Below are 14,317 nucleotides of genomic sequence, written 5' to 3' on the forward strand. Positions count from 1 at the left end.
AGCACTGTTACTCAGGAAATTTGCCAGGGCGTTACAGGGGTTGAGTAGTTATGTCTATTTCGATCTCCCCTTGTAATTGTTTCTTCCAGGGACCAAATGTTTCCAGGCAGTCAGCCATCCGGCAATAAAAGGCTAAAAATAAAATCAACTGATTGCTGGAGAAGTCTTCACCATGTTCTTCATGAACCCTGATTAACTTAAAGGGATGTTCTCCAGGGGAGAGTGGCTTTGCCCGACTATAGACAATAGACAATAGGTGCAGGAGTAGGCCATTCGGCCCTTTCAGCCAGCACCGCCATTCAATGTGATCATGGCCGATAATTGCACTCCTGTCTCCGAGGCAGAAACTGAAGGGTTAACATCGCACTACAGCCAATGGTTGGAGATCAGATTATGGCTTCCCAAATATTCCGATGTCATCCAGGGGGAGACTTGGATCTGGATGGAAGCTGTATCACCTTGGTGGTAGCCATTCTACCTTCTGGACAGAAGATATGAAATTGGGCTCTAACATTCTCGCCAGAGCTCTCAATATTAGTTTGTTGGCCAGTGGAGCTACATGAATCTTAGTTTAGTTTAGACCAGATCCTCGCACATTAACACTATCCTACACACACTGGGGACAATTTACATTTACTCCAAGCCAATTAACCTGCAAACCTGTGCATCTTTGGAGTGTGGGAGGAAACCGAAGATATCGGAGGTAACCTACGCAGGTCACGGGGAGAGCGTACAATCTCCGTACAGACAGCACACGTAGTCAGGATCGAACCCGGGTCTCCGGCGCTGTAAGGCAGCCACTCTACCGCTGCGCCACCGTGCTGCCAGAGTTAGTTCTGCTAGGTAGTTAAAAGACACAGGGACAGGTGCGTGGATAGGACAGGTTTTATGGGAGATGGGGCTAGCGTAGATGGAGCATCTTGGTTGGCATGAACACATTGGGCCAAAGGACATGTTTCTCTGCTGTATGACTCTATGGTCCTGATGGTCCATAATTTAGACCCAGGGATGATCTCGGAGTAGCAATGATGTCTGACCTGGAGATGAACCTGTACTTCCCACGTGCCTCATGTTTATGTCTTCCTCAGTCTCAATGGTGAGAGAAGCTGGAGCAGGAGCCTTTTTTGGTCAGTTGCTTTGCTGCAGAGACTACTGACTTGCCAGAAATCAAGGAATTATGATATTTTGCCAAGTCAGAAGATTTTATGACTTGGAACGGAAGTTGGGTTTTTGAAGTTTTGTTTTGGAGCTCTCCCTTATCATTTCTAACCATCCACTGAAATAACGTCAGGCAGTGGAATGGCCCCTGTGCCGAGAGTTCTTCATGCCAGCGTGTGGAGGAGATCTGGCACTCCCTGGGCTGTGTGCTAGACAGGTGGGGTTTCTGGACTATTGGAAGTTACTCCTATTAATACCCCACACACGTTTAAAGTTTTTTTTTGCATGGTAGCTAGCAATATCAAAAACTTGTTCAAGAAGGAACTGCAGATGCTGGAGAATCAAAGGTAGACAAAATTGCTGGAGAAACTCAGCGGGTGCAACTGCATCTATGGAGCGAGGGGAATAGGCAACGTTTCAGGCCGAAACCCTTCTTTGGAAACTTTTAGAAACTATCAAAAACTTTCCAGTTTAGAGGGAGTGCAGCAAACTGCGTCTCCATAACTGTAGAGGGGGCAGGGAAACAGGGTCTCTGTGAGTTTAGAGAGGGGCAGGGAAACAGCACCAAGCGCCAAACCATCAGGGTTTACTAACATGGAAACACAAGGAACTACAGATGATGGAATCCTGCGTGAAACACAAAGTGCAGGAATAACAACGGATCAGGCAGCATCTCTGGAGGACATGGTTAGGCGAAGTTTCAGGTCAGAGCCCTTCTTCAGATTGGCGAAGGGTCCCGACCCGAATCAACTCGTATCCATGTCCTCCAGCGATGCTGCCTGACCGGTTACTCCAGCACCTTGTGTTCCACACATGATTTACTAACAGCTGGAGAGTGAATGATGTAGAGTTTTATACTAGTTTGATGGTAATGTAGCAATTAGCAGGGCAAGTTACCAAGGTGTACTGAGCTGCGAGAGTGGATCCAACCTGCCTTGGAGTATTTATAAGACAGAGCCTTGGAGTATTGTAGTAAGGCAGAGCTTCCAGTTCCATGTAGCATCTTAAGGACGTGCTACAGGGATGACATGGTAGATTCTGTACGTATGCTGTGAGGTTGTAAGCATGCCGTATGCATGTGACAATAAATGTAATTGAACTTGAACTTGTTATGCAAGGGCCGTGTGGAATCAGTTTATATGCAACGTTTCATGACAGGTAATTTGAGATATGATATCTTCTTGGTAGATTGCTTCATTTGTATCAGCATAAAGGTGCAGCAAGTAGTGCTATTGCCTCATAGCTCTAACGAACCAGGTTCAATTCTGACTTTGGATGTTGTGATAAGTAAGGTGAATCTTACAGTACAAGGTTCCATAAATGATGCCATTGTCGTTTCTACACAGTAATGACATGGGCCACTATCTGATGCTTACTATCTATAATCTGCAAAACAAAAATCAAACGACTGGAGGAGCTCAGTGGGTCAGGCAGCATTGTGGAGGAAATGGACATTTCTGGTTAGGACACTTGGGGTTGTTGGGAGAAATCTGGAAAAAAAGAGTTGGATGGATCACTTTCATAGCTTTGCCCCTCCACGTCTCTCTTTTCCAGCTTTATTACCCCTCCCCCCCCCCACTCCACCAATCTGAGGAAGTGTCCTGATCCGAAAGGACGTCTGCCCATTCCCTCCACAGATGCGCTGACCCTCTGAGTTCCTTTTGTGTTTTCCTCAAGATTCCAGCATCTGCACTTCCTGTTGTATTGCTAATCTGGAAAGTACGTAAAGACAACAGCACACCTCTGTAGGCAGAGGCAGGGGGATGTACCATCCGTCAGGCAGGGCTAAACCACTGTGTAGGAAGGAACTGCAGATGGTGGTTTAAACGTTTCGGGTCAAGATCCTCCAGAGATGCTGCCTGACCCACTGAGTTCCTCCAGCATTTTGAGTCTATCCAGGGCTGTACCATTGTTTGACTCCATCATTTGCCTGCTGATTTAGTGTTGGCCCTTTGCAATGGATTTCCCATCATCTAGCTCTTTATCTTTCCAGACCTGTACCACATGTTAGTCTAATGGCCCTGTCCCACTTACGCGACTTTTTCAGTGACTGCCGGCACCCGTCAGAGGTCGTTGCAGGTCGCAGAAAATTTTCAACATGTTGAAAATCCAGCGGCAACCAGAACAAAGTACGACTCTTTGGGTGACTACTCACGACCATACAGGCGTCACCAGAGTCGTGAGTAGTCTCCTCTGTCACCCAAAGAGTCGTAGCGTCTTTCTGGTTGCCGCTGGAGTTTCAACATGTTGAAAATTTCCGGTGACCTGCAACGGCCTATGGCGGGTGCCAGCAGTCGCCGAAAAAGTTGCGTAAGTGGGACAGGCCCATAACATCAATGGCAGGGAATATGCTAAGAATTTGTAATGATAAATGTAGCAACAGAACACCTAGAAAAGAATAACAGGATTGGGGACAAACGCTGAACGGCCTGTCCCACTTACGCAATTTTTTTTTGGTGACTTGCCGGCATCCGTCATAGTCGCAGCAGGTGGCTGAAAATTCTCAACATGTTAAAAATACAGCGGCGATCAGAAAAGTCGCCGACAAAATCGCTTAAGTGGGACAGGCCCTTAAGGATTTATGAAAGAGAAATCATGCTTATTTAATCGCTAATCAACTAGTGGGTATCTAAAATAAAATAGAAATGCTGGAAATACTCAGTGGTCAGGCTGCATCTGTGTGAGTTAATGATTCAGATCAAAGACAAAGATCTGTGTTATCGGTATTTTCTGTGTTTGGTCATGTTTGTCGAATTTACTGGAGATTAATTGAGGCGGTGACGTGTGGAGTAGATTAGAAGGAATTAGCAAATACGTGCTATCAACTTTATTATTATAAGTATATGTACATTGGGGTGCAGGTACAATTAAAATCTTGCTTTCAGCAACATCACAGGCTCAAAGTTACAGACAGGACACTAAAACATAAATGATAAGGTCATAAGCAATAGGAGTAGAATTAGACCATTCGGCCCATCAAGTCTACTCCACCAGTCAATCATGACTGATCTATCTCTTCCTCCAAACCCCATTCTCCTGCCTTCTCCCCATAACCTCTGACACCCGCACTAATCAAGAATCTGTCTATCTCTGCCTTAGAAATATCCACAGACTTCTGTGGCAAAGCGTTCCACAGATTCACCCACCCCCTGACGAAAGAAATTCTTCCTCATCTCCGTCCTACAGGAACGCCTTTTAATTCTGAGCCTAATCATACACAAATTACTCAAATTTTCAAAAAGACTTTAAACAAAAAAGACAATTAGAAAAAAGTTCATGACAGAGCACAAGGAGTTCTGTTTCCACGATAGGATTAGGGTTGTGCGTGTTGTTTCATGATGATCCTGATAATTGTAGTAAAGTAGTTGTTCCTCAGTTTGATAGTGTGGGACTTCAGGCTTCTGTACCTGTGGCCTGATAGTGATCCCACACAGGAGGTAGATCAACGTGAATATGGATTAAACACAGGCAAATGAGACTAGCGTAGTTGGGCATCTTGGTCGGCATGGACAAGTTGGGCCAAAGGTCCTGTTTCCGTGTTGTATGATTGTATGACTGTAACAATGTTAGAGCACAAACCATTGGAATAATACAATGAAGATAGACACAAAATGCTGGAGTAACTCAGCGGGACAGGCAGCATCTCTGGAGAGAAGGAAGGGGTGACTTTCCGAGATCTGAGTCTAGTCTGGGGAAAGGGAAATGAGAGACATAGACGATGATGTAATGGTACAGATTAAGAATTGATCAATAGACAGGAAAAGCAAAGTAGGAATGTGGGTCTCTCCAGTTGCCTGGCTGCAAAACCGCAAAGGTATGATGCTTATCCCTCAGCTATTCTTAATTTGTGCCAACATCTTTGGCTAAGGGACCATTGATCACTTTTCTAAGTTAGCTGACGGTACAAAGGTAAGTGGAGATTGTGAGTTGGGAGGAAGTTGGGGAAAAAAAGCTTCAAGGGTTAAGGAGTTTTATTTATTGGTTTATTGTAGCGTGGGATGAGATACAGTAAAACTTTGTTCAGCAAGCTATCCAGGTACAAAACCCTCGTACACGATTACAATCAAAATGCAAGTGAGTACCACAGGTCGTGCAAAGAGCGAGGAAACCGAGTGCAGAATATAGTGCTACAGCAGCAGAGAAAGTGCAGATTAAAAAAAAGTACAAAGGCCACAACGAGATAGATTGATCAGTCAGAGGTCCGTTCAAGAGTCCGATAACAGCGGGAAAGAAGCTGTCCTTCAATCTGCTGGTACGTACATGCTTTCGAGTCAAGCCAAGTCAAGTCAAGTTTATTTGTCACATACGAGATGTGTAGTGAAATGACAAAGTGGCAATGCTCGCGGACTTTGTGCAAAATGACAAACAAACAAACAACCAAACAAACAAAGCTTTCAAACATTTGTATCTTCTGCCTGACGGGAGAGGTGAGAAGAGGGAGTGAGTCGTCCTTGGTTATGTTGGTTGCTTTTCATCAAGGCTGCCATTGAAGTGTGGATGGACCTGATAGGGTGGAGGTGGAAAGGGTAAGGAAACTGGTGTGTGTGATGTGCTTGGTTGCGTCCCAGATTCTCTTCAATTTGTTGCGGTCTTGTGTGGAGCTGAGGCCAGACCAAGCTGCGATGCACCCTGAAAGGATGGTTTCTGCGGTGTATCTGTAGAGATTGGCAAGAGTCATTTGAGACATAGTTTAGTTTAGAGATACAATACGGAAACAGGCCCTTCGGACCACCGACTACGCGCCGACCAGCGATCCCCGTACGCTAGCAATATCCGACACACTATGGACAATTGCTTTCCATTTTATGTCAGTATCACCATTGGAAGATGAACAGCCTAAACATTGGGTCGGAAAACAGTGGTCATCACAGCGGCACAGAGGTAGAGCCGCTGCCTTACAGCGCCAGAGATCCTGGATCATTCCTGACAACGGGTGCTGCCTGCAGGGAGTTTGTACGTTCTCCCTGTGACCCTATCCGGTTTTCTCCCACATTCCAAAGACGTGCAGGTTTGTAGGCTAATTGACTTCTGTAAATTGTCCCTAGTGCGTAGGATAGAACTAGTGTACGGGTGATTGTTGGTTGGCCTGGACTTGGTGGGCCAAAGTGCCAGTTTCCACGCTGTGTCTCTGAAACTATAGGGCCTGTCCCACGAACATGCGACTGCATACGGCAAGCGCGACCTAACGTGGTCGCTTGAGTCGTACAGCCTCGCGGGGCCGGTCCCACTTCGATCGCCGGAGCCGTATGGAATTGTGCGGAGCTGGTCCCAACATTGCGCGGGGCTCCGAAAAACTGACACTGTTCAAAAATTACGCGCGGCAACGGCCTGCCGGCCCGCAGCCGCATTGAGGCCGTATGCACCGTCTCAACGCCGTACGTACCGTCTCGACACCGTACGCAACGTCTTGACGGCGTATGCCTAGCGCGAACTTCCCGCGGACTTCGCTCGAAGTTCACGACAACTCGTACGGGATCACTCGACCTCCGCGCGGCCCCCGCTTCCGGTTTGGTCGCGCTCGCCGCATGCTGGTGGGACAGGCCTTTAACAGGCATTGTATCAGCCATGATCGCCCCCCATTCAGTTGCCCAGAGGTCAGATGTCCCTTTGTAGTTCAGGCACACAGATAACATCTAGTGTCAAGAGTTAAATATATGCATTGGATGAGAGACGAGTGTTGCAGCTTTACCGGCACAATTAGGATGTTCCAGTTCCAGTGTGATCTAGTACCATAACCAGAATGGAAAATGCAAGGAGGATTGAAAGGAGAAACGTGCCAAGTTCAGCTGGATGTCAGGCACATTTCCCCACAAATATTTGAATTATTTCAAGTATTTCATTAGATCGAGAGCATGCGACAAGGAAACTTATCGGACAATGTCAAGAATATTGATAAGATACTTTGTGAGTATTTCATGTTGGCTTTTTACCAATGCATCTGCAGATGACCAGGTCACATTTTGTGTCATGGCATTCATTTATCAGTCTTTAAGATCCTAATCGATTGAAATGTCTGCCTTTGGAGCGGGCCTTTAGCTTACCCAAGGTCAAGTTTAAATGGCGTTTGTATCGTGTCCAAAATGGACAGGAAGTTATAGAGTTATAGAATCTTATAGCGTGGAAACAGGCCCTTCAGCCCAACTTACCCATACTTGCCAACATGTCCCATCTACACTAGTCCCACCTGCCTGCATTTGGCCCATATCCCTCTAAACGTGTCCTATCTATGTACCTGTCTAAACGTTTCTTAAATGTTGCGATAGTACCTGCCTCAACTAGCCTCCTCCAGCTGCTCGTTCCATACACCTACCACGGTTTGCGTGAAAAGTTACCCCTCAGGTTCCTATTAAATCTTTCCCCCTTCGCCTTAGAGGCTCTGTGTGTCTACCTGATCTATTCCGCTCATGATTTTGTACACCTCTATAAGATCGCCCCTCACCCTCCTGGGTTCCAAGTAATAGAGTCCTTGCCTGCTCAACCTCTCCCCATAGCTCAGGCCCTATAGCCCTGGCAACATCCTCGTAAATCTTCTCTGTACCCTTTCCAGTTTGAAATTTGCTGAAGGCTTCTTGGATTGGGCTGGTACAGAATATTATTGATGTTAAAACAATAGGGTACAGCAGAGTGAGGAACTAATTGCTTCTGATGCTTCAATTGGCGACCCCATGCTTCATGTGATCTGATAACCACCCTCATCAATGAGGCTTTTCTCCTAACCTAGACCTCTAGTTATTTGTTGTCACCACAGAAACATAGAAAATAGGTGCAGGAGTAGGCCATTCGGCCCTTCGAGCCAGCACCGCCATTCAATATGATCATGGCTGATCATCCAAAATCTGTATCCCGTTCCTGCTTTTCTCCTTGATTCCTTTAGCCCTAAGAGCTAAATCTAACTCTCTCTTGAAAACATCCAGTGAATTGGCCTCCACTTCCTTCTGTGGCGGAGAATTCCACAGATTCACAACTCTCTGGGTGAAAACGTTTTTCCTCATCTCAGTCCTAAATGGCCTACCCCTTATTCTTAAACGGTGACCCCTGGTTCTGGACTCCCCCAACACCGGGAACATTTTTCCTTAAGAATTTAATATTTTTATAAGTGGCGCAGCGGCTGAGAGGTACGGATGGCAATTACCAAGCACAATAAGATGCTTGACTTGGAGATAGTCAGTCAACAATGAGTCATTGCTTGTGGAATTCCTGCCCGGGCTAACGGTATATATAGTAGATTGATAAATAGACCTCAAACATCGCATGGAAGTTGAGGATTTGGTGAGTGTGTGGCCATTTTGGTGAACAGGGTGCTGCTAAAAGGAAAAAGGTGACATTAAAAATAGATAGAAGTTTGTAATTCCAGTTAAGGTGACGGCTACAATGGGCCTTTGTGGGCAGCTGCAGCTCGGACTGTGGAAATGGCGCCAAAACTCTGGCGATTTGCATACGGACTCAGTGGTGTGTTCCTGTGCAAGATGTACTTAATCGGGGAATGTACTTATGTATGGTAATAATCTTACTGGACCGTATGCAAACAAATTATTGGTAGCGAGCGGGGTCGAGAGAAACACTTCTGCCAAAGACGAGATGGGACCTCAAGCAACTCTTGATGGAGACAGAAATGGAAAGGACTCTCGGAAGGATAGACACAAAATGCTGGAGTAATTCAGCGGGACAGGCAGCATCTCAGTGAGAGAAGGAATGGGTGACGTTTCGGGTTGAGATCCTTCTTCAGTCTGAAGAAATCAGGGTCTGAAGAAGGGTCTCGACCCATTCCTTCTCTCCTGAGATGCTGCCTGCCCCGCTGAGTTACTCCAGCATTTTGTGTCTATCTTCGGTTTAAACCAGCCTCTGCAGTTCCTTCCTGCACAGGCCCTCAGAAGGTACCTGTATAGGCCCTTGAAGGATGTAGTTTGAGACCCAAGATGACTCTGTGACTCTAAATGGGATTAACCTGAAATCCACATTTGGCTGGCATCGATTTGATGGGCTGAAGGGCCTCCTGTGCAGCCAGTTTTGTAGCTAATAAGAACTGTAAGGCTGTGGGGTGGGTAGTGTCTGCCTTCTGGGTATTCAGACAACTGATTTTCTAAGTTTGGGACTGGGTAACCCTGTTGATTATAGTGCTGAGCAACTGTGTGGGTGATTGGGGTGTTTATCATTCTAGTTCGACTGGTCTGAAGACCCACATTTGTGTTTCGGTCCCTCCTCAGGTTTTTTTTTTCTGCGAGGAGGTTCATAAATCTCATAAAGAGAGGAATATAAACGCGCAGGTTCAAAGGTATTCTGGGTCATTAGCCTTTCAATAGTTTTCATTTGGAAAGATTACGGAGCCGTAAATTTCAGACAACCGGCGTTAGAAAACCATAAAGAAACATTCCACACATCCTACTAAACTTTTACAGCCTGACTAAACAAAGTAAATCTTGCAAGTGATTGCAATCTGTGTCTCTAACTCACAGGACAGACCAGAAGGGGAAATTATTCACTGTGAAAAAAATCTATATTTCCCTGCGTTCAAGAAGGAACTGCAGATGCTGGAAAATCGAAGGTACACAAAAATGCTGGAGAAACTCAGCGGGTGCAGCAGCATCTATGGAGCGAAGGAAATAGGTGAAGTTTCGGGCCGAAACCCTTCTTCAGACTGATAGGGGGTGGGGGGGGGAGAAGGAATGAAAAGGGGGAGGAGGAGGAGCCCGAGGGCGGGGGGATGGGAGGAGACAGCTCGAGGGTTAAGGAAGGGGAGGAGACAGCAAGGGCTAGCAAAATTGGGAGAATTCAATGTTCATGCCCGCCGGCCGCAGGCTACCCAGGCGGAATATGAGATGCTGTTCCTCCAATTTCCGGTGTTGCTCACTCTGGCAATGGAGGAGACCCAGGACAGAGAGGTCGGATTGGGAATGGGAGGGGGAGTTGAAGTGCTGAGCCACCGGGAGTTCAGGTAGGTTCTTGCGGACTGAGCGGAGGTGTTCGGCGAAACGATCGCCCAACCTCCGCTTAGTCTCACCGATGTAAATCACCAATTTCACCCCACCAGCCGGCAAATACAACAAATCATCCTCCGCCATTTTCGCCACCTCCAACGTGACCCCACCACTCGCCACATCTTCCCATCTCCCCCCATGTCTGCCTTCCGCAAAGACCGCTCCTTCGGCAACTCCCTTGTCAATTCTTCCCTTCCCTCCCGTACCACCCCCTACCCGGGCACTTTCCGTTGCAACCGCAAGAAATGCAACACCTGTCCCTTTACCTCCCCCCTCGACTCCATTCAAGGACCCAAGCAGTCGTTCCAGGTGCGACAAAGGTTCACCTGTATCTCCTCCAACCTCATCTACTGCATCCGCTGCTCTAGATGCCAGCTGATTTACATCGGTGAGACTAAGCGGAGGTTGGGCGATCGTTTCGCCGAACACCTCCGCTCAGTCCGCAAGAACCTACCTGAACTCCCGGTGGCTCAGCACTTCAACTCCCCCTCCCATTCCCAATCCGACCTCTCTGTCCTGGGTCTCCTCCATTGCCAGAGTGAACAACACCGGAAATTGGAGGAACAGCACCTCATATTCCGCCTGGGTAGGCTGCGGCCAGCGGGCATGAACATTGAATTCTCCCAGTTTTGCTAGCCCTTGCTGTCTCCTCCCCTTCCTTAACCCTCGAGCTGTCTCCTCCCATCCCCCCGCCCTCGGGCTCCTCCTCCTCCCCCTTTTCATTCCTTCTCCCCCCCACCCCCTATCAGTCTGAAGAAGGGTTTCGGCCCGAAACGTCACCTATTTCCTTCGCTCCATAGATGCTGCTGCACCCGCTGAGTTTCTCCAGCATTTTTTTGTGTACCTTATATTTCCCTGCGTCTCTCAGCGTCCATGGATCTGTGTTCCAGAGACATACGACATAGCACTTAGAACGGTGCAGAACAGGAGTAGTCCCTTCGGCCCACCATGTCCATACTGAACGTGATGCCATCTCCTTTAGACTTGCACGCGATCCATGTCCCTCCGTTCCTGTATATCTGTGTGTCTATGTACAAGCGATTTATAGAAACATAGAAACATAGAAAATAGGTGCAGGAGTAGGCCATTAGGCCCTTCGAGCCTGCACCGCCATTCAATATGATCATGGCTGATCATCCAACTCAGTATCCCGTACCTGCCTTCTCTCCATACCCCCTGATCCCTTTAGCCACAAGTTCCACATCTAACTCCCTCTTAAATATAGCCAATGAACTGGCCTCAACTACCTTCTGTGGCAGAGAATTCCAGAGATTCACCACTCTCTGTGTGAAAAAAGTTTTTCTCATCTCGGTCCTAAAGGATTTCCCCTCTATCCTTAAGCTGTGACCCCTTGTCCTGGACTTCCCCAACATCGGGAACAATCTTCCTGCATCTAGCCTGTCCAACCCCTTAAGAATTTTGTAAGTTTCTATAAGATCCCCCCTCAATCTCCTAAATTCTAGCGAGTACAAGCCGAGTCTATCCAGTCTTTCTTCATATGAAAGTCCTGACATCCCAGGAATCAGTCTGGTGAACCTTCTCTGCACTCCCTCTATGGCAATAATGTCCTTCCTCAGATTTGGAGACCAAAACTGTACGCAATACTCCAGGTGTGGTCTCACCAAGACCCTGTACAACTGCAGTAGAACCTCCCTGTTCCTATACTCAAATCCTTTTGCTATGAATGCTAACATACCATTCGCTTTCTTCACTGCCTGCTGCACCTGCATGCCTACTTTCAATGACTGGTGTACCATGACACCCAGGTCTCGTTGCATCTCCCCTTTTCCTAATCGGCCACCATTTAGATAATAGTCTGCTTTCCTGTTTTGCCACCAAAGTGGATAACCTCACATTTATACACATTATACTGCATCTGCCATGCATTTGCCCACTCACCCAGCCTATCCAAGTCACCTTGCAGCCTCCTAGCATCCTCCTCACAGCTAACACTGCCCCCCAGCTTAGTGTCATCCGCAAACTTGGAGATGTTGCATTCAATACCCTCGTCCAAATCATTAATATATATTGTAAATAGCTGGGGTCCCAGCACTGAGCCTTGCGGTACCCCACTAGTCATTGCCTGCCATTCTGAAAAGGACCCGTTTACGCCTACTCTTTGCTTCCTGTTTTCCAGCCAGTTCTCTATCCACATCAATACTGAACCCCCAATACCATGTGCTTTAAGTTTGTATACTAATCTCTTATGTGGGACCTTGTCGAAAGCCTTCTGAAAGTCCAGATATAACACATCTACTGGTTCACCCCTATCCACTCTACTAGTTACATCCTCGAAAAATTCTATAAGATTCGTCAGACATGATTTACCTTTCGTAAATCCATGCTGACTTTGTCCAATGATTTCACCACTTTTCAAATGTGCTGCTATCCCATCTTTAATAACTGACTCTAGCAGTTTCCCCACTACCGATGTTAGACTAACTGGTCTGTAATTCCCCGTTTTCTCTCTCCCTCCCTTTTTAAAAAGTGAGGTTACATTAGCTACCCTCCAATCCTCAGGAACTACTCCAGAATCTAAAGAGTTTTGAAAAATTATCACTAATGCATCCACTATTTCTGGAGCTACTTCCTTAAGTACTCTGGGATGCAGCCTATCTGGCCCTGGGGATTTATCGGCCTTTAATCCATTCAATTTACCTAACACCACTTCCCGGCTAACCTGGATTTCACTCAGTTCCTCCATTTCCTTTGACCCGCGGTCCCCTGCTATTTCCGGCAGATTATTTATGTCTTCCTTAGTGAAGACGGAACCAAAGTAATTATTAAATTGGACCGCCATGTCCTTGTTCCCCATGATCAATTCACCTGTTTCTGACTGCAAGGGACCTACATTTGTTTTAACTAATCTCTTTCTCTTCACATATCTATAAAAACTTTTGCAGTCAGTTTTAATGTTCCCTGCCAGTTTTCTTTCATAATCTATTTTCCCTTTCCTAATTAAGCCCTTTGTCCTCCTCTGCTGGCCTCTGAATTTCTCCCAGTCCTCTGGTAGGCTGCTTTTTCTGGCTAATTTGTACGCCTCATCTTTTGCTTTGATACTATCCCTGATTTCCCTTGTTATCCACGGATGCACTACCTTCCCTGATTTATTCTTTTGCCAAACTGGGATGAACAATTTTTATAGTTCATCCATGCAGTCATTAAATGCCTTCCATTGCATATCCACCGTCAACCCTTTAAGAATCAATTGCCAGTCAATCTTGGCCAATTCACGTCTCATTCCATTGTCATAACTGCCTCCACCACACCTGGCTGATCTATCTTTCCCTCTCAACTCCATTCTCCTGCCCTCGCCCCATAACCCCTGACACCCTTACTAATCAAGAATCTGTCAATCTCCGTCTTATAACTAGCCATTGACTTTGTCCCCACAGCCGTCTGTTGCAATGTGCCCACGATCCACTTCCCTCCACTTCCATGTACCTCACTAAAAGCCTTTTAAACAGCACTGTTGTATCTGCCTGCAGCACCAGCCCTGGCAATGTGTTTCAGCCTCCCCCATGACTTTCTCCAGGGTGTTAGGGAGGATTCCCTATATGGAGGACGCCGGTGCGTGACTTTGTTTAACGTGGGGAGACTGGTGCAGAGACAGCCATCACACGGTTCTTGACAGATCTGGGTCAAGATCATGTGGCATGGAGTCCAAGACGACTGGAGACTCTTTTCTGCTGCAGCCTTCATCCGCCTTCCCAGCCATTGTGACGCTCCACTAAGGTCAGCCATCATCCTCGGCCTGTTCCACCGTTGAGGTCTTGGTTGGATTGTTCTTTGTCAGAGACCTCCCCCTCGACCTTACCGCCATGGGTGGCCCTACCAGGAGCACAGCTCCAGACGGCATCGCTCTCAGGATCTCAGATCCACACAAGGTCTGCACCACGACAAGGTGACAATCCACGGACAATCCACTCGCTCCACACACCGTCATTAAACTTACCCCCTCTCGCCTAATAGCTACGCCCTCTAGTGTTGGGCGTTTCCAGCCTGGGGAAAACGGGTCAGTCTGAAGAAGGGTCTCGACCTGAAACATCACACATTCCTTCCCTCCAGAGATGCTGGCTGTCCCGCTGAGTTACTCCAGCATTTCTATGGGAAGGAACTGCAGGTGCTGGTTTACACCGAAGATAGTTCTGGCTGTCTACCCTGTTGTGGTTAGAGAGAGGAAA

General features: G+C 47.1%; 1 protein-coding gene across 1 annotated transcript in view; it reads left to right on the top strand.

Annotated features, from left to right (window-relative positions):
• The window catches only part of gjd3 (gap junction protein delta 3), a 50,678-nt gene that overhangs the window by 8,558 nt on the left and 27,803 nt on the right, over positions 1-14,317 (top strand). The gene's annotated exons all lie outside the window — the stretch shown is intronic.

Source organism: Amblyraja radiata, chromosome 16 (assembly GCF_010909765.2).
Source record: "Amblyraja radiata isolate CabotCenter1 chromosome 16, sAmbRad1.1.pri, whole genome shotgun sequence".
Taxonomy (NCBI): Eukaryota; Metazoa; Chordata; class Chondrichthyes; order Rajiformes; family Rajidae; genus Amblyraja; species Amblyraja radiata.